Consider the following 25,687-nt stretch of genomic DNA (forward strand, 5'->3'; position numbering starts at 1 on the left):
TTAGCATTATACTCTTTAGCTCTATCCATGTTTTGTACATGGTAAGATTTTATTCTCATGACTGAATAATATTTCAGTGTGTGTGTGTGTGTGTACACACCATGTCTTCTGTATTCATTCATCAGTCAATGGACACTTGGGCTGCTTCCAATTTGGCTATCGTAAATAATGCTGCAGTAAACATAGGGGTACATGTATCCATTTGAATTAGTGTTTCTGTATTTGGGAGGTAAATACCCAACAGTGCGATTACTGGGCAGTAGGATAGTTTATTGTTAACTTTTTGAGGAACCTCCATGCTGTTTTGCACTGTGGCTGCACCAGTTTGCATTCCCACCAACAGTGCAAGGGAGTTCCTTTCTCTCTATATCCTTGCCCACACTTGTTGATTCTTGTGGTTTTTATTTTAGCTGTTCTGACACGTGCGAGGTGACATTTGGCTTAATAATTTTAAAGTCCGGAGCTGAGGTAGGTTCTAGGCAGCTGGGGAACTCCGACTGGTCCTCGAACTGCCCCCAGCTCTCTACGGATAAACAGAGAGCACAGGGCGAATGATCTGGGTGTTGTTAAAGAAGAATGTATAAGTACCGTCAAAGTATAAAAGAAGGAGAAATCAAAACCACTGGGCAAAGTCAGGAAAAACTGTTCTCTATGAAAAAGTCATGGGAGAGTCTTGATGGAACCTTGAAACCCTGGCACGCCGTCTTCAAGATGTCAGAGGGTCCCAGTGTATGAAGAACTCCAGCACGGTGAAGTCAGAATGCCTGGGTTCAAATCCTGGTTCCAGCTTGGGTTCTGCAATCTTAGGCTAATCACACTTCACTGTTCCTACTCTCTGTAGTCTCATCCATAAAATGGGTGTAACGGTCAGATTATTAGTAATCGCTAAAATTTACTGAGGACATATAATACACCACGCATCGTGTAGAACACTTCTAACACACATTTTGTTTACCTACTACCACTATTTTCAGATTAAGACACAGAGATTCCAGAAGGAATTTTCTCCATCATAGAGAGGGTAGACCAAGGCTTAAAACTCAAAGGGAGGCCGACCTCATGCCTTTAACCTTCTAGTCCTCCAGTGTTCTAGGACATATTTGTAAAACATTTGCCAGGATGTCTAACACGTAGTAAACAGTTAATGTTAGTCATTGCTACTGTTCCTTCTGTGGTTGCTATTATTATGCTTGTATCTGATCTCCTTGTAACATACCCTCTGCTCCAGCCAGATCCTTATCTATCACACAAGATTTTTTTAAAGATCTTATTTATTTATTTGACAGACATAGATCACAAGTAGGCAGAGAGGCAGGCAGAGAGAGAGGTGGGAAGAAGGCTCCCTGCCGAGCAGAGAGCAGGATGCAGGGCTCGAGCCCAGGACCCTGAGATCACGACCTAAGCCGAAGACAGAGGCTTAACCCACTGAGCCACCCAGGCGCCCCTATAACACAAGATTTTGAGATTGGATTTTCCTCCATGCTTGCCTCATAAAATTCAACTCCACTTCTTCCTTAAATAGTTCTTAAACTCTCCTGACAAGGTCAGATGAAACCAAGGTGAAAAGCTGCAAATCAGCGGAAAACCTTTCCCTGAAGGATCTGTTTGCTTTAAAAATCACATAAGATTGGGCTGCCTGGATCGCTCAGTCATTAAGCGGTTGCCTTCGGCTCAGGTCATGATCCCGGGGTCCTGGGATGAAGCCCTGGATCAGGCTCCCTAATCAGCGGGGAGCCTGCTTCATCCTCTCCCTCTGCTTGCTGCTCCGCCTGCTTGTACTTTCTTTCCATCACTCTAGTAAATAAATAAAATATTTTTTAAAAAATCACATAGGATCACTTTTCAGTGGTCAGATTTCCCATAAATACTGTGGTTTGGGGCACTTGCATTTGGGCAAGGAGTTGATGCTCACAACACGGCACTTGTTCTACCTTAGAGTGTTGTTTGTGTTACCCTGAGAGCGCTCTTCCGGCTCAGCACCTGATGCCACCCGGCTCCCTTTTATGCCCCTCCCATTTCTTCCCACTTCTTTGAGAATATCTGTGCCTTCGCCACTCTGGGAATGGTTATTCATAGCTCTAACACGGCTGATTGTTTCTCTGTCCGGAGGCTTGAAATATACAAAACATCCCTACCTTAAATGTTTATCCTCTGGGAAGCAACAGTCTGGTGATCCCAAACCCCTAAAAGGGAGGGAAATCTTTACATATGTCTGGTGATCCGAAACCCCTAAAAGGGAGGGAAAACTCAGGCTTAAAGTTGACTTGCTTTCTGCTCTGGGGAAGTAGAGGTTGGGGTTGCTTTCATAGGATTTGGACTCCTACCTTAAGGTGGGTCACGAATTCCCTAGTTGAACCCCAAAGCCTCCTGGGGTAGTGGCTCTCAACTTTATGTGCTCATTTGAATTCACCTGGGGAGATTGTAAAATCTCCACATGAATCTCTGGGATTTGAGTTCAGTCATTAGTTTTTTTTTTTTTTTTATAATTTTTTACATGATTTCAAGACTGAGCCTCAATGACCCTTTGGCCCTGCTTCTCAAGCGTAAATGCACCTGTAATTTACCAGGGGGTCTTGTGAAAAATGCAGGCTTTGATTCAACAGGTCCAGGATGGGGCTTTTCCAGCAAATTCCAGATGATGTTGATGCTGCTGGTCAGTGGGCCATGCTATGTACAGTGAATTTCTAGGGAACACAGTTCTGCTTGCAGAAATTGAGTCCAAACGAAGGTCTTCAGGGCACAAGGAACAAACACACATCCCAAGAATACTGGTATTGATCAGTTCTTAATTCCATCAAGTCTTTTGTTTTATTTTTTATTATTTTTTAATTTTTTTAGATTTTATTTATTTATATGACAGAGAGAGATCACAAGTAGGCAGAGAGGCAGGCGGGTGGGGGAGCGGGTACGAAGCAGACTCCTTGCTGAGCAGAGAGCCCCATGTGGGGCTTGATCCCAAGACCCTGGGATCATGACCTAAGCTGAAGGCAGAGGCTTAACCCACTGAGCCATCCAGGTGCCCCCATCAATGCTTTTTAGAATCACCTTTGGAGATTAGAAAAAAATGGTTTCCATCCTGGACATTCTGATGTATGGGTCTGGGCTGAGACTTTGTATCTACATTTTAAAAATACTCTTTGGGTGATCATGGTATATAGTTATAGCTGAGAACCACTGATAAAAATAACCACAACTCAATGAATTTATTCTTTCCGATAATTACAGAGTGATGGGTTCAAGCTGTAGATTTTTTTCAAGCAATGTTTTAGGGTCTTGGCTTATGATATCAGGATTATCTAACTGAAATCTACACTTATCCATGGGCATGCATAAAATAAATTCAGAGGACCAAAGTAGCTAGAAATTTTAGTAGAATGTTAAGAAAACAACCTTAACTTCCATCCAAAAAGGTGAGGTGGGGGTAAAATCCAAAATTAACACAGCAGACGAGGTGTATCTCTATCTCTCTGTCTCTCTGTTTTTCTGTCTGTCTGTCTGTCTCTCTCTCTCTCTCTCTCACACAAACACACACATACACGCACACACACACTCCTAGACACAACCTTAATTTCCTTTTAGTCTATGGTTATTTTTCAATTTAACATCGATAGTGTTCCTATGAGACAGTAACTTGACTTATCTCCAAAGAGCCCAAAATGACAGATGGAAATGAAGATAGATAACACACTCTGAGAGACTCGTACTCTCTAACTCAGGAATAATGGGTTTCAGCTCTAGCCCCGCGGGCGGCAGGAGTGTGTCCATACCCCAACCTCCCTGCAACCCCGTTTCCAGGCCCTTCTCTCACAGGGACTAAATCTGCATCTCAAGTGCATGAAATTAATTGAATTTATCTTTATTCATGTGATAAATTTTTCCACTCGCAAACTAAATTTCATCATTCCCCAGTGAAACTCTAGTTAAATTAGAAGCCCTTCTTCATTTTTAGCATTCTGATATTTTGGAATTTGTGGGCTATTTTTTCTTTTTTTAAGTGACAATCATTCCAAAATAGCCACTCGTGTTCTAAACAGAGCAGGTATTCACAGATGCTTATTACGGAGGATGATTGCAGTCATGTTTCTGGGGCACTGTGGGGAAGTGTTGGAAACTTCTCGGCCCAAAGAAAGATGCACAGGACCTTGGGAGAACAAAGAAGAAATGTGTTTCTCTCTGGTATGCTCTATATGGTATAAGGCACCAACATTCAGCCAGTTACCAAAGCCAGCCAGCCAAAAGTCAGAATATTTTCTGACTCAATCCCTGATTCTTCTTCATCCACATCACATGTATGGAATCACTGGGGTCAATCTATTCTACCATCGAATGTGCTCCAATTCTTTGCTCTGTTCTATGCCTGCCCCTACCTCTTTACATCAGGTTCTTTTCTCTCTCTCTCTCTCCCCATCTCTTTCTCTTGAAGACAAGGGCAGTAAACATTTTTGAGCATTGTCTCTGTGTCAGGCCCTGGACTTGGTGCAGGGCACACAAGGAGAAGTTAGACACAGCTTGATGCCTTCAAAGATTAATTCCAGAGGGGAACGAGAAGGTACTCCAAAACATTACTCAAATATTTATTATATGCCAGGCACTGAGTTAGATGCTTGTGGAGGGCGGGGGTGGGAGAAGATAGCGGACAGATAAAACAACATTTCTCTCCTTTTTGTTTAAGAACATTAAACCTTCCTCCCAAAAGCAAGCAAACAAACCCACAACAACCAGCTGCAACGAGCTTGGGCTCCCGGATTCCAGGGAAAGTCTCTGCAAGCGAACAACAGGAAGGGCAGGTTGTATCTGAGCCTCGAGAACTCAAAGAGCCCAACACGATTTTCTACCTCCTTTCTCGACATGTTGCCTTCTTTCCCCCTACATGGCAGCCATGTAGGGGTTTTCATCTTACAAGTCTCCTCTTACAAGTTCCTTTCCCAGAAATCATCCCTCTTTATGTGACCCCGTTTGAGGGCACTCTTGGTGGTTAATTCTCTGTGGGACCAGACCCTTGAGTGGCTGGAGGGGACCGGACACCAGTAGCTGAAGCCAGGGGAGAGTCATAGGGCATGGAGGAGAAGTGATATGGTTGTTTGGGCAACGGACCTGATATTTCTGCGGAACAACCATGTAAGGATCAGGGGAGGTTTGGGCTGAAGGTAGGACCCGGAGTCCTCAAACCCTTCCTCTTCAGATACTAGTGGACTCCAAGGGGGTGATGAAATCAACAATTGAGCCAAGAAAGGGGTGAGGGGCTACTACCAGTCAGCCCAGTGTTGTGAGAACCCAGATCTAATTTCAGTCTGAAACCCTATAAAACTTCCTCCTCATTTTTACTTTTCACAGAAAGCAGAACTTTGACATTTTAGTAGCTAATAAGCATTCCCGGTGTTCTCCTTGAATCCCTTTATTCAATAAGGTAGGTAATTCAATTGAAAAAAAATATGCATTTTTATGAGGCTCAGTGAAGTTATTTTAATTTTGGGTGATAAAAAAGATTTCAGCCTTAAACCAGAATTAGCCTGAAGGAGGTAACTTCCATGTTCCTTTGGAGCCCAGGAACTGTGGGGCAGGGGTCTGGGGGGTGATGATTGCCTCTGCATCAGAGCACAAAATAACCCAAGGTCCAGCACCAAAGTGCTGCGGGGGTCGGGGTGGTGGTTGTAGCCAATCAAAGGAGGATTTAAAGAAAACAAGTGGTGATGGAGGAATGTGGGAGGTACAGGGTGTGGTGTTGACACTTCTTTTGTGCTCAGTAAGACTGTGTGGCACTGCTTAGAAATGGAAATAAGCGGAACTGACTGATACTAATCATTACTGTACCAACCCTACCTTCCCAAGGGCCTCTCCGTATAATTAACGCTTTGCCCCAGGAAACTGGGGAGCCATGTGGATTACCTGGGGAAATATACTGGGCTTCAGGATAAGGGGAATGATTGATGGTTCCAAGGTTATACCCCAAAGGGCTGACCTTGGTTCTCTCCCATGGAAGCCCTTCTCAGAGGACCCCAGGTTTACCAGAATTTACCTCACGCTGAGGGACAGATTCCTTGGCCTCAGAGCCACAACTCTGTCTGTGGTCCCCTTGAAGCGGCATGTGGATTTGCTCACCAGGGCCGTGTCCCAGTCTAGAGCACACCCATCGGGATGGGTGTCTGTAGCTGGCAGTGTGGGGTGATCAATTTTCTCAGCATTCTCCTATTTTCCAGACTGATGAGTTGCATGGTGTCACCGTAAAGAGACGTGGCAACTTGTTGCAGGGAGGACTGGCATGCTAAACAACTCTGAGTGACAGGCTGGCTGCACTCAGACACCGAGCAGACATTTTGCTCCTAACTGAGCCCTGCGGGGTGCTCATTCTAAGGTCCCCTCCCCCGGGGACAGCAGGGAATGACAGCCACGCCCATCCCCTTGCTGGTTACTAAGGGCTTCTGGAAAGTCAGGAGTGAATTAGAGTTTTCCTACATACATGGTTGTGAACATGGCATGGGGAGACCTTGGGTGACCTCCACTGGGAGCTTTAAGTCCACTTCAGAAAAATGACAAAGTGCCTCTGAGGAATGTTCTCCCCCGCCCCTTTCACCTCTCAAATTTCACCGTGCCGAAGGTGAAGAAGACCATCTTGAGCCAAAGAGGGGCTCGTTTTCCAAGACAGGGAGGCCCAGGTGCCACGGAATGGGTGTCAAAGGCGCAGTCAGAGCTGAGGGCTGTGGGCAGGGGCCAGACAGCCCTGAGCTTCGGCAGATGATGGTTGAGATTCACAAGCACGTCAGTGGTCCAGGAAACCAAGAGACACATGGGCCATAAGGAAGGATGATGTCAGCCATGTGACTCCTTGGGGCCGGAGAGACATGTCCTCCTCTTCTCAGCCATCACCCTCCACCAGGGGAGAGCTGGGCTTGGAGGGAACCCTGGTGGGCCAATCTATATCATTCCATCATGTAATACATTGTGATCAAGAATGTGCCCAGTAACGTGCCAGGCTATGGAAAGTCATGGTAGCCATCCCCATGGAGTTTACCTGTCAATGGGAATATTTGCTTCCCAAACCCAAGTAAGGAAGTACATTAAATAATCACGAATTGCAGTAGGTTCTGAAGGAAATAAATAGGGTTTGGAGTGGAGAATAATGGGGGGGGGTGTCTCTTAGACATCTCCGAAATGTGGTGAAGAGAGACTGAGAAGGAGCACACTGTGCAAACAAGGGGTGGGGGGAGCAGTGTGGGGGAGAGTTGTGACTGATGTGTGGGGAGCAAGGGTGGGAGTGGCTTAAGTTGAAGCTAGACAAGGGGGCCTGGGCAGCTCAGTCAGTTAAGCCTCTGACTCTTAATCTCAGCTCAGGTCTTGATCTCAGGGTCGTGAGTTTGAGCCCTCCACTGGGCTCCATGCTGGGCATGGAGCCTACTTAAAAATAAAAAAAAAAAAAAAGAAGAAGAAGATGAAGTTGGGTAGATAAAGGCCAGGTCACATGGACCTTAAAGCCAGGGTAAGAAGTTTAGATTCCATTGTAAGGACCATGGGATGCTATTGAAGGGTGTCGGGCTGGAAAGAAACACATCACTCTCTCTCGCCTTCTTATTGTGAATGAAACAGAAAGTAAGAGAAAATTAGGAAGACCGTAGGGTTGGTGTACAAATGGCCTCATGTTTATGTCTTAATGGCTTGAAAGACCACTCAATTTCTCTGGTTCCTGTCCCTATTTTATTCTTTGCCCAGGTGGCCCTCAATCCTGGCTGATTAGAATCACCTGGTGGAGGTTTGAAAAATTTACTAATTTGGCCCACCACTTATCAGTTAGGTCAGAATCCCAATCACAGTTGACAGACAAACGACAAACTGGAATAAAATATTGTAACTTAGATAAGACAAAGGTTCGGTACCTATGAAATAGGAAAGTGCATTATCAGGTACCTGGGTGGCTCAGTCTTTAAGCGTCTGCCTTTGGCTCAGGTCATGATCTCAGGGTCCTGGGATCAAGCCCTGCATCGTGCTCCCTGCTCAGCAGGGAGCCTGCTTCTCCATCTCCTACTCCCCCTGCTTGTGTTCCCTCTCTCACTGTCTGTCTCTGTCAAATAAATAAATGAAATCTTTAAAAAAAAAAATAAACAATTGTCCAACTCTTGATTTTGGCTCAGATCATGATCTCAGGGCCGTGAGATCGAGCCCTGCATCAGTCTCTGCACTCAGAATGGAGTCTGCTTGAGTTTCTCTCTCCCTCTGCCTCTCCCTGTTGTGCTCTCTCTCTCTATATATATATATATATTTTTTATTTTTAAAGATTTTACTTATTTATTTGACAGAGAGAGACAGTGAGAGAGGGAATACAAGCCGGGGGAGTGGGAGAGGGAGAAACAGGCTTCCTACTGAACAGAGAGCTCTATGTGGGGCTTGATCGCAGAACCCTAGGATCATGTCCTGAGCCAAAGGCAGATGTTTAACGACTGCGCCACCCAGGAGCCCCCTCTCTCTCTTTCTCAAATAAATAAATCTGTCACTTTTTGTTGTTGTTGTTGTTTTTAAGCGTATTCTCTTTAGAATCAATAAGAAGAGGGTATTTAAAAAGTAATAAAGCCTGGAGATGACTCATAAAGAAGAAACAGACCTGGCCAGTAAGCTTCAAAAGACACACAACTTCTCCAGCAATTAGAGAAATGCAAAACAAAATTGTAATGAGATGCTATTTTCCACCCCAAGATGGATTTTTAAGAAGGAAATGACTGGTCACAATTGGTAAGGAGGCATGGGAACTGGTATGCCTAGATTCCGTGGAAACCTGCAGTGGTTCAGCATTTTTAAAGAGCTGCAATATTTATTTTAGAATATAGAGCATATGCCACCAATCGGACAATCTAACAACTCCACTGTGAGTTTCTCCTCTACAGAAATGTGTGTGAGCGTGAAGATACATGTACAAAGGTAACATTGATAGTAGGCAAGGTTTTTTGTTTGTTTGTTTGTTTTTTGTTTTTTGTTTTTTTGTTTTTTAAGGAAAAGGATATCTCCATTAAGAGAGAAATGGCTGGATGAATTATGGAATAAAAACCTCATTTTTTAAAAAGAAGGAAATGTTGATGTAAACATACTGGCAAAGAAAACTGTCTCGTATATTCTTAGTGAAAAAAACAAGCTGGAGAATGCAACATACAGTAGGACTCATTTATGGGAACCTGTTATACTCGTGTGTGTGTGTGTGTGTGTGTGTGTGTGTGCGCGCGCGCTCACATGTGCGTGCGTGCGTGTGATTATTTTGTGCATTGTTCTCTGTTCCCGTTTACCTCAAGGCAGTTAGGTTCCTGGTGATTGCTTGCTTTAGTGATTTTTGCAGGCAGAAACACAAGTTGTGAGAAGTCAATAAACTCACTGAAGGTGAGTTCAGTGAGTTGAGTTGCCTTTGAAGGTGAGACGGGAAAAGAAGGCATGCCTTTCTGGTAACAGGATGCAGGGGCCAGCATGAGATTTCCTGCTTCCTGCCATCTGAAAAGAAGCAGAAGGTAAGGGTTTGGATCCAGAGGTAAACCAGATGTTGCCCCATGGGTAGCAGGAGTCAGCAAGGAGGGAGTCCCACAGTCCCCGTGGAGCTGGTCCCGGGGAGTGGGTACCTTTTGTCAAAGCACCTGGGGGTCCTGCCTCAAATGAAGCACAGAATCAGCAGAGCCATGGATCTGAAAGGAGCCCTGTGCTCACACACCACGTGACGTCCTCCTGGACTGGTACATGATCGTGATCCTTGTGTCGCTCTGGGGGTGAGGAAGCCCCAGGGATGGAGAATGGGGGCTAGATTCTGATTTAATTTGATTAAAAAAAGCAAAGGAATGGAATATTTCAAGTGACATCTAATTTGGGAGAAGGAGGACTACATGTTTCCAAATACCTGGAGAAGAGACTAGAGGGGTCTATGTTTACAGCCAATAGTTCCTAGGGTTGTCCCGGGGTGAGGAGAGAAACTGCTTAAAGAGGAAGGCAGGGACTTGTAGTTTTACTCTCACACTTCTCTCTTGTTTGAATTTTTGACATTTAACATCTATGACTTTGGCAATTTTTTTTTTTCAAAATTGAAAGAGCAGGGCACCTGGGTGGCTCCGTGGGTTAAGCATCTGCCTTCAGCTCAAGTCATGATCCTGGTGACTGGGATTGAGCCCCGCATCGGGCTACCTTCTCAGCTGAGAGCCTGCTTCTCCCTCTGCCACTCCCCCTGCTTATGTTATCACTCCCTCCTTCTCTCTCTCTTCCTCAAATAAATAAATTAAATCTTAAAAAAAAAAAAAGACCGAAAGAGCTTTCCAGATCTGTACCATCCCAGGTGACCCTTCCTCCCCATGAAAGTGCTGCCCCATCTTGCAAGTGCTCCTGACCCTGTCTCTCGGGGCCCTGACTCCTGATTCATTTCAGCTCTTCTCTGGGGACCCACATGTCTCTTCAGGTCAGGGGATGGTCTGGTCCACTTTCTTCCACATGCTCCCTCCTGCCACAACAGCGTCCATCGCAGCCACACCCCCAATCGGCACCTGCCAGCCTCCAGGAGGAAAAGTCTGCTCAGAGCTGCAGAAGATTGCCTGACTTGTTCTGACAGCTTCTCCCTCTGGGTCTCCCTGCCCCCGTCTCCCCCCTCATTTAGGACAAAACATTATCTATGCAGGAGCTTCCCAATAGTGGGAAGAAATACAGGATGCGGAGTTTGATACCAAGAACCTTACAACCAGAAGTCAGGGGCTTTGGGGAGCTTGGAGTCCCTGAATGGGAGCAACAACCAGTCTGGCTCCGAGGGGATCAGATGACAGCCCTGGCTGGGGTGGACATCCCTGGGCCTGGGGTTGGGTACGGAGGAGGCATCCTGAAGTCCACAGCGAAGGGCCCACCGGCACGTGGCGAGTGTTCTATGAACACCCCTTCCCTCAGCCATCAGGGCTCTTCACAGTGTTGGTCATGTTTTCCCAACAGAAGCCCTGGAGACATTCATAAAACTGACAGAAGTGCCAAGAAAAGGGAATGTCAGCTCATGTTTTTACAGGACCAGGTTAAATAAATATGAAAACATTCAACACCACCGGCTGCTCCTGGGTTTGGGCAGACTGTCCTCTGCCTGGTTGCAGGGAGATACCCCAGCTATTGTTGGGGGCCGAGGGGCTGTGTTTTCCCACTTTGCATCTTCGTGGAGTATCTACATATTTAAACAAGAAAGCACCAGTGGGTTCCTTCAAATTCCTGATGAGCTGGAAGGATCTCACCACCCATCTTTTATTTTTCATTTGTTTTACTGTGGTCAATGTATACAATCCCAGGTTATCCAAGGTGAGCCTTTCCGCATAGGGTTCAGTGGCATCTGAAGGTCTACGGTGACTACCACCCACCTCCAGAACTCCTTCTTCGCAAACTGTAATTACCTACCAACCAGGAACACCGCCCCCGCCCCCTGGGCCCCTCTCAGCTCCCCGGCCACCACCATCCTATGTGAATTGACTCCCCTTGGAACCTCATGTAAGCGGAATCACACGGTGTTGGCCCTTCTGGCGACTGGCTGATCTCACGTAGCTTCGTGTCCTCCAGGTTCATCCGTGTTGTTCTACGTCAGAGTTCTCCAGCCATTTCAGGATGGAGAAACTCAATGCCCGTGAGGTTGCTCTCGCTGCTTCTCAGCATTAGCTGTCTGTTCCCAGAGCGATGGGGGCAGAGGTGTGGAGGAGGAGCGTGACGGATCCCCACATGTCCTCGCATCTGTTTCCTTCAGGGCTGTGCTCTTTTCCCCCCATTGTGAAAGGGCTACCTTGGCAACGAATCCCTTCTCTAATTTTTTTAAGGTTGTGAACTGATGACCAAACAATGAGAGCAAAAGATTAGGAAGGCGGAGCCTCCGCATAGGGAAGGGAACACTGAATTGATTTTGTAAGAAAACACAAAGCGATTGTGACATGGTCCGTACACTTGGTACTGAATCTGAGAAATATGTCTGCGTGCCCTATGACACGCCAGGTGCTGTGCCAGGTCATGGGATACAACGGTGAGCGGGACTGTAGGCAGCATCCTTGACATCTGCAGTCAGCAGAGGATAGACACGGACCCAATAATGAATGACAAACACAGCTGAACGCTCAGAGGGAAAAGACCATGTTTTCACAAAAGCATAGACCAAAGGGGCCTGACCTGCACTGGGATACTGAAAAGGTTTCCCAGAAGAATAAACATGGAAACAGAGACTCGAAATAGCAGTAGGATTTGAGCCCGAAGTTTGGAAAAGGGACAGGCAGCCAGAGGGAGCAGATTGTGTGTGTCCCATGGCAGCTAGAGAACATGTCCCTAATTCTTAGATCAATGGGACAATCCCAAGTCCTCCAGGAACAAAGGTCCATGCAGGTGGAAGCCAAGGTAGGGATAACACTTGGCTGGACAAGATTTTTTTGAAGTTTGTGTCTTCGTCTGTCCCGCCCCTGGTTCTGGGTGTTTCAGAGGAGGGTCTCCGGACTGGTCTCGGTCATGGCCGTGAGCTGGAGACATGGCCCTAGGCCAGTGCCTGGATCGGGACTGGTCCGTCTGGGATGCCTGTGACAAGCCAGGAGGCCCCTGGGGACGTGGAGAGGAGGAGCCATTTCTAGGGGAAGATGGGAACCACGCTGTCAGAACACAGTCTAGGGCTTAACCATTGGCTGGACGGAGGGCTATGGGGTGGGGGGAACTTGATTTAGAAGATGTAAGCGGGCGTCTTCACTGATAGGCGGGCTGTACCTGGTGGGACACCGGTGTCCCGGCCTCACAGTACTCTTCTCAGGGGTGAGATTAGGCTCACTCACCAAAGTGTACACAGCCACTCCGGCTGCTTGCTTAAGGATGACCCAGGCCAGGAGGGGGCTCATTTTGGACTTTTCAGGGTTCGGAGGCCAGCTGAAAAACCTGGAAGTCTGATGAAGGGGAAGGGAATGGCAACATAGTTCAAGCCATCTGGGGCGATTTAGAGGAAGACGGTCTCTGCTGGTGCGAAAATGACGCTATGATCAGGGCTCTCCGAGAACACCCTCAAAGTGATGGAAAGACCGTCTTTAGATGGAGGGTTTGCCAGTGCTCCACTAGAAGGACTGACGGAGCTCGGAAAAGTGGTGAGAGTCATGGTTATGGTTTATTACAGTGAAAAGACGTGGGTTAAACCCAGCAAGGGGAAAAGGTGTGAGAGGATGCAGCCCAGGAGAAAAGAGCGCAAGCTCCCAGGTGTGCTCTGTCCTGAGTTGTGCAGACAGCGGCTACTGGACCCAGCGTGTGTGGGGTACTGACCCCCCGGGGATGCTCGCTCAAGCCTTGTGTACAGGGTTTTTATGGGGGGTGGGGAACAGGGAACACCCACACAACTGACCGTAGTTCTCAGTCTCCAGCTACACTGGGAGTCACAGTGATCTGGCATGATTCAAGGTCCCCATGCTGGTACCATGGGCTAGCCTGTGTCCTCAAAGCTCCAGGTCAATGCAAGCACCCTTACTGGGCAGCATATTTGAAGGGCTTAGGGCCCATCACTCAGGAGCCCCTCAAGGGCTAATTTCTTCAGAATGCGTGAGGTTTGAAGCGCACCCCCCCGCCCCCGCCAACCTGCTGAGTTAACCATTTACTGCAGAAACATGAATGGCCAGTGTCAAGAGATTGAAGAGAACTCTCCATCAGGGAAGGAAGAAATATGCCCTGGACAATTATCCCCACTTGGCTCTCTCGTGCCTCCAAAATGCCAATCATAATGTCCATGTGGCTTTTGCCAGGTCCCCCCCCCGCCATGCCCCACCCTTGCCTCAAATTGGGCCAAGTTGGGGGTGAGTCAGGGAGACCTTAAATCAGCGAGGATCGCATTTTATGCCCCACTTTGAAGTCACTGCAAAGCTACCCGGCTTTGCAAAAATGCATATGGAAAACTGTGGGATGCTTCCAGGGCTCAGTCCAGCATTTGCCATACACAGCACACAGATGGTGTGTGCGAGATATTTTATCCCCCACTTCGTAATCACTGTGAAGCATGGATACTCACTGTCTGGCCACCTCTCCCAGCATACCCTCCCATCCTCCTTCCTCCCACCCCCTAACCCCCGCGCCAAATAATGCTTATTTTAGCATTGAGACAGATTCCTTCATTAAGTTACAGCCCTCAGCATTTTACCAAACTGCTTCTCCTTGCAACTTAGTCAACTAACCAAAGAGACAAATTATTTTCCCTGTGAATGTTTTAAATTTATTTTGGGGGAAAAATTGGGTTTAGGCAGAATAAAAAGTAATTTTGCCAAAAAGGAAAGTAATTTTACCCATCAGCTTTCCCACCATGCATCTCACCATCACAGGAAGCCACTTTGCCTTGAGGTCATTTTCAGTAACAAAAACACCCATACTTTGCCTTTCCCTTAGGTGGAACTTTCTAGAAATGCAGTGCCATAATTCACAGAGGCAACTGCAGCTTCCAGGAGTTGGGGGCTAAGTCCTTTTGGTATTTATCAAATTGTTTTACCTTTTCCATCTAAAACTGGGGCCACAGGTCAGGGCTAAGTGAGACAATAGCTAGCAGGTGCTCACTAGGGTGACATGCTGGTTGGTGTCGGTAAGGCTTGGTTACTGCTCACGTCTGCTGATTGTAAATACTTTGAATGTCACATCAAGTTCCACGTGGGAAGTGTGAGCATGAGGCAGGGTGGCGGGGGGCGGGGGGATGTGCTGAGTCATACCCTATTCAGTGGAGCACTTTATAAATGGATAACACGATTTTCTTCACCAAAAGTTAGCAGAACAAAAGACTTAACTCCAGGCGCCCTTGGCAGATCCCAGAACAGTACAAATTCTAAGTGCCTCATGAAGTTAATCTTAGTATTTATGATGGCCTACTTATTTCAATTTTGTTTTAGAAACTCTGTTCGCCACTCACAAAAATGTACACATCCCTGGGCTACATTGTGTGACAAAAATGCAGGTTTCCTCCAAGGCACGCTGCTAATGAGGGCTTTAAGGGGTCAAGGGCAGGAGGCTGTGGCTATCTCCCCATCTTCGAGGTGAATCATTCCATAGACCGGCATTTCTCAAACCCATGCTTTACAGGGTGATAGGTAAACTGAAAAGAAAATTCACACTCAAAAAAGTTTGGAACAGAGAACCTGGAGAACGGGAGCCACTGCCCATTCACAGGTACCATGCCCCAGACCTTGACTTTGCCTGAGACCCCATGACCAAGAGCGATCCCCTTGGCCATGACTACCCCTTGCAGAGGAAAAGATGAGGAGAACCCTAGGAGCCCTTGCCACCACCGCAGACATCCACAGCCTTGGCCACTGGGGACCCCTGCAGGCCACTGAAGATCTGGACACTGTCCTCAGCTGATGGAGCTCCCCAAAGTCTATCCTGTTGACTCGTCTGTGACAGGAGCCATCACTTCTCCCCCACAAGCTGGACCAAATGGACTGAACAGGCATATACAGAATTTCCCACCTAGCAGCAGAAGAGCGCACATTCTTCTCAAGTACCCATGGAACATTTTTCAGGATAGATCATGTGGCTGATCCCAAAACAAGTCCTAACAAATTTAAGAAGTTCTAAATCTTTCCAAGCATGATTTTGGACCACAGTGGAATGAAACCAGAACTCAAATGGGAAATTCACAAATGGGGAGACTAAATAACACGCTCTTGCACATTCATGGGGTCCGAGAGGAAATCAAAAGGGAATTTAAACGTATCTTGAGACAAAGGAAAATGAGAACACATGTACCCAAACTTAGGGGATGCACTGAAAATGTTCTCACCACACACACGAAAAGACAGTCCACAATCAAGATATGGGAACATATCTACATTCCTCTTTTCGCCGTCCCCATCCCCAAGCAACTACTGATCTGTTTTGCACCACTGTATTTTAGTTTGCATTTTATAGAATTTTATATAAATGGAATAATGTGATGTGTACTCTTTTGTTGCTGTTGTTGTTTTTGTCTGGCTTCTTGGGAAATCACATCTTAATCATCTCTTCATCCCCAGGGCTATCAGTGAGTCAATAGACATTTCAGCGTACCTACTCTGTGCTAGGTTTTGGCCACATAATTTGGGCCATGGAGATCTTGTTAGAATTGGCATGTGGTTTGGCCACATTATTCTAGGCACATAACAGGTGTTCAATAAATTCCTGATGACTGATTCTGTGAACCCGGACAGCCCAGACTCCCTTTTTTTAAACTGAGATATATTTCACATATCCTAAATTAACCTTTTTAAAGTGTAAAATTCGGTGGCTTTTAGTTTGTTTACACACGTGGGCAACCATCACCACTACTGAATTTCAGAATGTTTCCTCATCTCCCCTCCCTCCTCCCCTCTCCCAAAAAAACCCCAAATGCATCTGCAATCATTCCGCATTTCTCCCATTCCTCAGTGCCTGGCAAACACTCATTTGTTTCCTATGTAAGATGTGCTTCTTCCGAATATTTCACATAAATGACGTTATTACAGCAGCTGGTCCTTTGTGACTGTTCCTTTCACGGGGCAAAATGTTTCCCAAAGGTCCATTCATGTTGCTGCCTCTGTCAGGACTTCTTCCTTTTTCATGGCTGGCGAATACACAACTTCTGTTCACCTGTTTATCAGCTGATGAACACTTGGGTGGTTTTGACTTGTTGGCAATTATGAATAAGGACGTTTTTGTGTGAACACCTGCTTCCAATTCCTGGGCATATACCTAGGAGTGGAATTGCTGGGTCATAGGTTAACTCTACATTTAACTTTTGGAGGGAACACCAGACTGTTCCCCAAAGTGGCTGTCTCATGTTGTATTCTCACTAGCAAAGTTGGCCGGTCCTCATTTCTCCACGGGACACTTATCATTGTCTGTGTTCTGTCTTGTAGCCACTCTTGTGGGCGTGTTGCATTTTCTAATGACTAGTGATACTGAGTATGTTTTCATTCGCTTATTGGTAGCACAGACGCTTATTAATTCAGTAATTCATTCATATATTTGAGTCCCAGCTGTCACTTCTGTATGATCTTGGAAAAGACACTTAGCTTTTCTGAACCCAATTTTGTTACCTATAGAATGGGAATCATGATCTCTGTCACGGCATTGTTGAAAAGAACGGAACTTATACGTGTGCCGCTCTTGGCACAGAGTGAGAACTAATGAAGACAGAGCAAACATCCATCACTAGGACTTTTAAGTTCAATGGCATCTGAGCTGGGTCTTGGAAGGGAAGTCGTATTTGTGTAGGTATAGGGGAAGAAAGGAGATTCAACCAGAGCGAGAGTGAACAAAGGGAGAAAGCCACATACAGTGGGATGTGTGCAAGGAGTTCAAGCCCTGCATCTGTCTGGGTGGCAGGATGGGAGAGGTAGGACAAAACAGTGTGCCTTGTTTGGTTCCCCCGTGCGCTGTGCTGTGCTTGTCTGGGCGCCGCGGAAAAGGCGGTATTTCCACCTGCTCGGGGCCATGGCGATCTTGTTAGCTTTGGCATTGCTCGGATAGTCCTGATTAGTCCTACCTCCTGATTTCCCCACACTGGCTCATTCAGGGCAACGCTTCATGATATGTATTTAACTGACACCTGAGAGATGACAGAGCTTCCTCAGGGCTGTGGGCAGAAAGTTCTCACACATCCTCCCTCAGGTCAGAAGAGGTTTGCAGGAAGCCTCCTGACCTGGCGGGAGGAGCCCAGTGAGGAGAAGCCGCTTGAGGCTTTAACCAAGGAGGCCCCACAGAGCGCCATCTGCTGGTTGGCCCCAGGGGACATGTGTGTGACAGACCCAATGGCCCCTTTCTGTATCCTTGATCCCTTTCCCTCCTCTAGGGACCTGACTCATCAAATCCTGCTGGAAGGATCTGGTACGAGACCTCTGTATGAATTTAAGCCAGGGAGCCCCTGTTATTTCCAAGTATATCATCACCCCCAAGTAATTCTTCCGACCACAACTGAATGGTGTCTACCTCATCAAAGAGATCCTCCAGGCCAGACCCTGCTGGAAATGGGTATGAGAAGACCCACAACAAATAGGCTGATGCATTAAAACACGGAGGCTGTGTTTTCCCTCCTTCCTCCCTGTCTTGTTTCCTTAGAACCGGACTCACCAGCACCTGTTGCTGGGGTGCACCCGCATGGATGGGGGTGTAAAGTCAGGGGACAGATGCAGCAGACTCCCCCATGACCTCTAATGGTCCCAAAGTTTCACTTGGAGATCTATGTCAAGGATGGGCCATACACACGTTACACCAGCGACGAGGAATTTTCCACCTGAGCTCACTTCTGCGCCCATTCATGATTTTCTGATTTTAAACAGGAATGGAGCTGGGCCCGGACACGTGGCTGCCTTGTCCAAAGCTACAGAACAGAGCCCTTAACCAGACAGAGTCCGTGTCTTCAGAGAATCAAATGTCTTTTCCTGCATGGTCATGGAACTTATAGGAGTTCTTTGGAAATGCATGTGCCCTGAGAATGCAGTTGGTGGCACAACATTGAGCACATTTCTCTTGTGGGCTTGAGCAACAAGGCGCTCTGTGCCCCACGTTGGGCCCTGGGGCAGGCCATCGAGGGACTTCCCTGAAGGAACAGGCATGGGGGACTCTGGCATGGAAGTGGCTGACTTCCCTTAAGGGCTTGGCCAAACTCCATCCCTGGGGCGCATTGTTCCTCCTCTCCTGGGGGGGTGCGGTAACCTCAGGTCAGAAGGGCTCTCTAAAACAAGTTGTCACCATCTCAAATCATGAAGGAGAAAACTGATGAGCCTCGAACGTTTGTATCCCCATAGTCATAAGAACAGAGGCTCGGCGGTAGCAAGGAGGAGGAGGGCCACCGCTAAGCTGTTGAGTCATTCCAAGCCAGCATCCCCGATCACGGGCCCCAGGGGATGCTGGGGACATGGTCAACAGTTTCTTACATTCTGCTTATCTTTGTCTAGAGGGACTCATTCACTGTCGTTCAGAACACTCGGGGCCATGCGATGGGTAAGGGCCCCTTTTGAAAGAGGTTAGCGTCAAGGCCCGGTCCTGTGGGGGACAGGGCTGGGCCCATGTTGGCACTGCGCTCATCTGGGCTCCAATCAGAGTTTCCCGACAGCCGCTAGGGCAGTTCCAGGGGGCACACCTCCATGCCAGCCTGTGTGCCGCCCAGCAGTGATGCCCCTGCACTTGGCGCCTTCCCTCCAGCCGGGAGGCAAGGCCAATGCCAGAATCCCAGAATCCATTCTGAAGTCCCTGGGGACTGCCACTCATCTCCCCCATCCCCTTTGTCTTCCAGGAGCCTGGCCTCCGATGCCCCCTTCTCCCCCATGTCCCGCTCCTGCAGCCGCAGGCGTCAGGTTTCCCAGCGCACCTGGCCCTCCTCGCCCTCATTCTGCTGCATTATTTAACCGAACTGGCAAGGACTATTTATAGCACCTCTGAAAGGCAGCAGCCACTCTGTTCCTGGGAAAGTGGAACATGGAGACATTAAAGAGTATTTTCAAAAGCGAAAAACCTCCTCGCACGGACTCATGAGGTTCTGTCCCCATGCCTCCTCCAAAAATAGGCCTCCCGGCTGCCAGTTCCTTCCCCTGAATATCGGAGCTGCTGGCACCGCGCCAGGAGCAAGGGACGCATGAGCCACTTTGCTGCTCTTCCAAAAGGGTCCGTTCCAATGTCCCAGCTCTCTCCAAACCCAGAAAATCCTAGCATTCTTTCCTGAGTAGATGCCCATCTGATGCAAACGGAGGGAGCCAAGAAAAATAGCGAAATGGCAAAAGTCCCTTCCACAGCAAGAAGCCAGGGATTCCAGAGGCTCTCAAGCTCTGCTCTCCATAGGAGCGCAAGCCCATTTCATTTATTTATGTTGTAAAATGGGGATCGCTCTTATAACCATCTTTAGAACGTGAGTTTCAAATCCTTCTCTGCGTTACAAAATGGCTATCCTCTCCATCCCCTGAAATAACACAGTTCTCAACATAGCAAGTAGCAGAACCCTTTTTAAATATCCCCTCTGGAATGTTTTTAGGTTTCTGGGAGGAAGCCCAGACACAACGATTTGCCCAGCATCTCACAGATTTGTGTGATGCTGAATCAGAGCCCTGTGAGTCCAAACCGGTCTTCCGGCCAGAACCAGGCTGCACTGCCGCCTTGGGGCTGGTAGGGGCAAGCCGGGAAACAGTGCTGAGTTTATTTATTTTTTTTTTTAAGATTTTTTATTTATTTATTCGACAGAGAGAAATCACAAGTAGTTGGAGAGGCAGGCAGGCAGAGAGAGAGAGAGAGAGGGAAGCAGGCTCCCTGCTGAGCAGAGAGCCCGATGCGGGACTTGATCCCAGGACCCTGAGATCATGACCTGAGCCGAAGGCAGCGGCTTAACCCACTGAGCCACCCAGGCGCCCAACAGTGCTGAGTTTAGAGACCCAGGGAGGGTTGGGGTGCTGCTGAGAGTCTAACTGGACACCGTGGGGCAGTATTTTCCAGATGCTTGAGGGTCCTTCTTTAATTTTCACTATTGATTGATTGATTGAGGTACTAAGCATCTCCTGTAAGAGTGGGAAATAGGGCAGGTGGTCAAAATCCCAGGTGTCAGCAAGCACTAAGGAATGGAGGTGGTAAGAAAGATTGTATAGAGGAGCAAGAACCGAGAAGGTCCTTGGCAACTCGGGCCGCATTTCGCAGCAACATGTGATCGCTGACATCCTTCTGGTCATAGAGGAAGCCAAGCCCCAGGCTGGCCAATCTGAGGCCTGCGGAGAGGTGGAAGGGAGAGCTCCTAGCTGCAGAGAGAAGCTAGGGCTTCTCTCCAGGCATGCGGCCCCTGACAGCAGTGAAGCATCGTGAAGGCCTTGCTCTCAAAGAGCTAAGGAGCTAGAGAAGCCACAAAGACCAAACCCAAAACAGCAAGAGAATAACGCAAAACAGAGCGGTGCCCTGAGGACTATGATGCAGAACTCACGGCCCCCAGCAGCTGGAGAGGAGGACTGATCACTGTTTTTGGCTTCATAAAGACAGTGAGGCTTCTGCTAGACTTTTGTATTAGGACCTCTTGATGGTGACTATCAGAGCCTCAACTCATACCAGCTGAAGCACTAGCAGGGCATTTTTTGGGAAGGATAGAGTCATCTCTTACAGACTTATACAAATGAACTGAAGATGGCCAGTAGGTTCTGCCTTCTCCGCAGGCTGATTCATCAGCTCAAAGTCCACTGGCACCAAACTCAAATTTTTACGCAGCCAATTGATCTTTAAACATGTCCAAACAGGGGCACCTGGATGGCTTAGTCGTTAAGTGGCTGCCTTCAGCTCAGGTCATGATCCCAGGGTCCTGGGATGGAGCCCAGCATCAGCCTCTCTGCTCAGCGGGAGCCTGCTTCTCCCTCTCGCACTCCCCCTTCTTGTGTGCCCTCTCTCCCCGTCTCTCTCTCTCTCTGTCAAATAAATAAATACATTCTTCTAAAACATTGTCCAAACAAACGCATTTTTAGTCATCTCAGGACTGCCTGCTCCGCCTTCCCTGTGAAATTTCATCCTACATCTGTTGGCCACTTGTCAGTTAGAACCTGTGGTTCTAGAGTTGCTAAGGTCCTTTGGAGCTCTCTGACCCAGAGACTACCTGTGGAGATGCTAAGTGCCATTACCTAGACACAGGAGCCTCGTCCTTGATCCTACCGTCCGTCCAAAGTTCTCTTGCCCTTCTCGCCTCCTGGATGGGGTCCCCTCATTACGGTTCTTGATAGTGTCATGCAGGTGGGGACTGCTGCCCTCATGCCACCCACTCTGTCCTAGCACCACTCGATAAAGCTGTGTGTGACTGTCTATCCCAATCATACCATTTGCCTTGATCAGCCCCAAATCCTTCAAATACCCTATGAGACTCAAAAGAAAACTAAACGACTAAGTCCAAGGAAGGAAGGAACCAGGACATCTAGGACACCCCCAATAGTGACTTCAGTTAAGACTCTTGTCTCTGTCTTGCCTTCATTCTCATTTATTGAAGACTGGCTTTCCCCACAAGTGGGAGACAACACCATCCCTCTGAGCCAGCGGGAGTCTGGATGGTATGACTTTGCTTGTGCAAGGGTCCTGGGGCTGGAGTTGGGGGGAGAAATTCCTTGCAAGAAGGTGACTGCTTGTCATAGGTCAGGTTCCCTGCAAACAGACTCTGAGAAGGGAGGCTGTGCCAAGGTTTACTGGAGAGTGCTCTTGGGACACACCTGTAAGGAAGAAAGGGAGGAAGGATTGGCCAGTGGGAGAAGCTAACATGTGGTTCAGCCCAGTTGTACCTGGGTGGCAGGTGATCCGACAGAGATCTCTTGAGCTGAGAGCTCTCCGCTGCTGAGGCAAGACGGTTGGGCCCCTGTGTCCTCCCTTCAGCCAGTCATTGTTCCGGGCCTGTTCCCTGGGAGGGGGTGTAACCTTGGGCGAGGCCCATCTCTGAAGTTAAGGGTAACACCCAGTGAAGGATGCAACTGGGAGCCATCAGCAGCTGAGAGGCTTAGACACTGGGGAATGGGTACACTGTCCCTAAAAGGGCACTAGGACAGTGCACCACCGCACCCATGACTGTCCACCTCTTGTACTGCTCATATCTACTGGCTTCTCATTATGAGTTTTTCTCCTATGCAAATAGCTGCTCTGGCATTTCAGCTGGTCTGGTTTCAAGGGAAATTGACACGAGATGGTTATAGGCTGCTCTTGAGGTTATAACTGATCATCAACCCCTCTTGCTGCACACATTCTAGATTCAACCCACCTTTGGCTGGGACCTGTTGGGATGACCCTGACTCTTATTCCTGAGGGTTGTGAGACCCTGGTTACCATGAGCTTCTCACGCCATCACTGCTGATGTCCATTTGCCGTTAAAACTGGACGTAGAAGTGCCAGGAGAGTCCCTGTGGATTGCTCAGATGCTAAATGTGTTTTTCCCTGCTCTCTCATCAGTCCTACCCCTTCCTGATGACTGGATCAATAATCCCTACGGGGATGGTGACCTTCTTCCTTGCCCTCACACAGTCAGGTGATGGAGATGGGAGGCCTCAACTCCCAAAGTGGGCCACTGAGAGTTTTGGTAAGTGTGGCCACTCCTATTCAGCCTCGTGGGACTCATCAGCACGTGGTGTGATTGATTTCGGCTGTATATGCTCCCTGGAGAGTGACAGCCCATCCTCACAGGGGATCTACAAGCAGCAACTCGGAGAGGCATTCTTTCTGCAATGCTCAGCTCCTGGGCGGTGTGGGACAAGTGGCTTATCTGCAAACATGTGGTGTTACTTCCTTCTCCCAAACAGCCATTACTGTGAGCTGGAGGAAAACTAGTGCAGAAGCGATAGATCCCAGGGGCAGGAATCACCAGTTCACACAATCTACTTGTACCTTTAGACCCTACTTGTGCTTAAACTAGATGTATAGCCTCTACCTTCTGATGGACTGCTGCCGAGCCACCTACCTTATGACTTGATGAGTCTACAGAATCTAGTTCAGGCTGGACAGCTCTGGCCCTGCGGTCACTTGATCTCCACGACCGGATGTTCCATTTGCCAAGACCCAATAATGTGCCTAAATATGTGTTTGTTTTTCACGTGGTGTAGCATTCTCAGCTACATGGGGCATGGTCTTGTTTCAGAATCTTAGAGGTCTACTTATTGATTCTCCTACTAAGGATTAGCATCAACTCCAAAAGCCACTGTTCTGTTCCGCTACAAGTAACTCCAGCATCTGGGTCTTTTGAATCACAGGGTCCAAAGAGCCGAGTTTACGTTCATCGTTGCCTGGACCTGTCGCAAAGCCTGCTTCTGCCTGAAGCAGGCAGATCGCTCAGATCTCGTGGCCTTCCCTATCCCCCAGTAAGTGGGTCAGAGAGTGGAATTTTCTCAAGGGTGAGGTTTGCTGCCCAAAGAATCCCAAACGGCCTACCAGGCATTGTACTTCTTTAATAATAGGAGGTGTGAGATGCAATAAATAATCTTTTAGTTTGGAGGGCACCCATAGGTGGGAAAGGACCGAATTTCCTTATACTCCTCCCATTTTTTGGAATGAAATGTGTTGCTGAGCAATCCCCTGCCCCCTCTGTTCATCTGGTCTAATGAACATTACAATGTCAATATAGTGGACTAATGAGATATTTGGTGGAATATCCGGACAGTCCAGATCCCTTTGAACGACATTCTGACAGAGAGCAGGGAAGTTAACACAGCCTTAGGGAAAGACCATGCATATAAACCATTGTCTATCTTGTGTGAATGTGAGCCATTTCTGATCATTTTCCCTAATAGGAGTCGGTGAGAACTGACTCATCAGGTCAAGAGCCACATACTACATGCTGGAGGTTAATCTAGCAAAGATATACCACAGTTAACATGACAGCTATTCTTGGTGCTGCTACTTGGTTAGGCTTTTGGTTATCCACTGTTGCTTGGCCGTGATCTCCACATTTTGCAGAGACCAGAATGATGAATTATATTACCACACCTGCATTCCATATGTTTTTAAAGTTTGCATTCATCTCTGGCATTCTCCATGGGACGGGGCATTGTTTTTTACTTCCTCTCTTGGCAGCGGATGGGAGTAGTTCAGACCTTCTTGGTGTTTGCTACATCAATACATTTTATCCTGCGGGTCAAAGAACCCGTCAAAGGGTTTTGCCACCTACCAAGGACCCCCGATACCAGTGTCAATCCAGACTCTGTGTCCAACATCCTAGAAAGGACTGGGGACTCCCTTTTCTCTCAATGCATGGTTGCCTCAGTAAATGGCAACAGATCCTATTGGGGCACTTCTGGTATGATGGCCAATTTCATGTGTCACCTTGCCTAGACTATGATGCCCAGATGTTTGTTCAATCCCCAGTCTAAATGTTACTGTGATATATTTTTTAGATACGATTAACATTTAATTCAGTAGAGTCTGGGTAAAGCAGATTAGTTTCCATAAGGTGGGTGGCTCTCAGCCAATCAGTTGAAAACTAAGACTGAGCTGAGACAGGTTTTCCCGAAGAAGAAGAAATTCTTAAGACTCCAAATATCCACTCTTTCCTGAATTCTCAGGCTGCTGACCTGGCCTATGGATTTCAGATTTGCCAGCCACCACAATTGCGTGAGTAAATGCCTTAAAAATCTCTCTCTCTCTCTCTGAATGAAGATAGCAGGATTGGCAGAGGGAGAAGTCACACTACCCTGAAGTTGCAACTGACACTTCAGGAGATCCTTTAAGGGATTCTGAGCCAGCAGTCATCGACAGCAGGGTATCCCTGGGAGGGGACAGAACCTTGGGGGAAGCTATTCCCTGTAACTGGGAGGGACACAGCTGTGAGCTGTCAGCAGCTGACATTCCCAGACTTTTGGAGATAAACCCACGAGCCCTGATGTGGGGATCTGGGGGGGAAAAAGCACAGTATCCCCCATAGTGCTGTTCCGTGAAAGGATGCTTGGCATAAACATACCAACATACTGGATAGGATCTGACTACATGTAGCAGATGGTGAGGTCACTTCAGCTGGGAAAAGGCTAGACATGGGAATGAGCATGGAATATTCTGGTGTGCAAGTAACCCAGCAGGTGGATAGAACAGGGGGGGAAACCAAAAGTTGGTTCAGAGTATCTGTAATAACAGAAAGGGCATCATCTTGTCATTCCCTGGTTGGGGAAATTTTCTTCATATCTAGGTTGTTCTGAAGAACCAGTGAAATTGTAGCTTATGAAATCATAGCAATAACAGAATAAAGCAGGGTGCCTGGGTGGCTTAGTTGGTTAAGTGACTGCCTTGGCTCAGGTCATGATCC

This window comes from Mustela nivalis, assembly GCF_964662115.1.
Source record: "Mustela nivalis genome assembly, chromosome: 2".
Lineage (NCBI taxonomy): Eukaryota > Metazoa > Chordata > Mammalia > Carnivora > Mustelidae > Mustela > Mustela nivalis.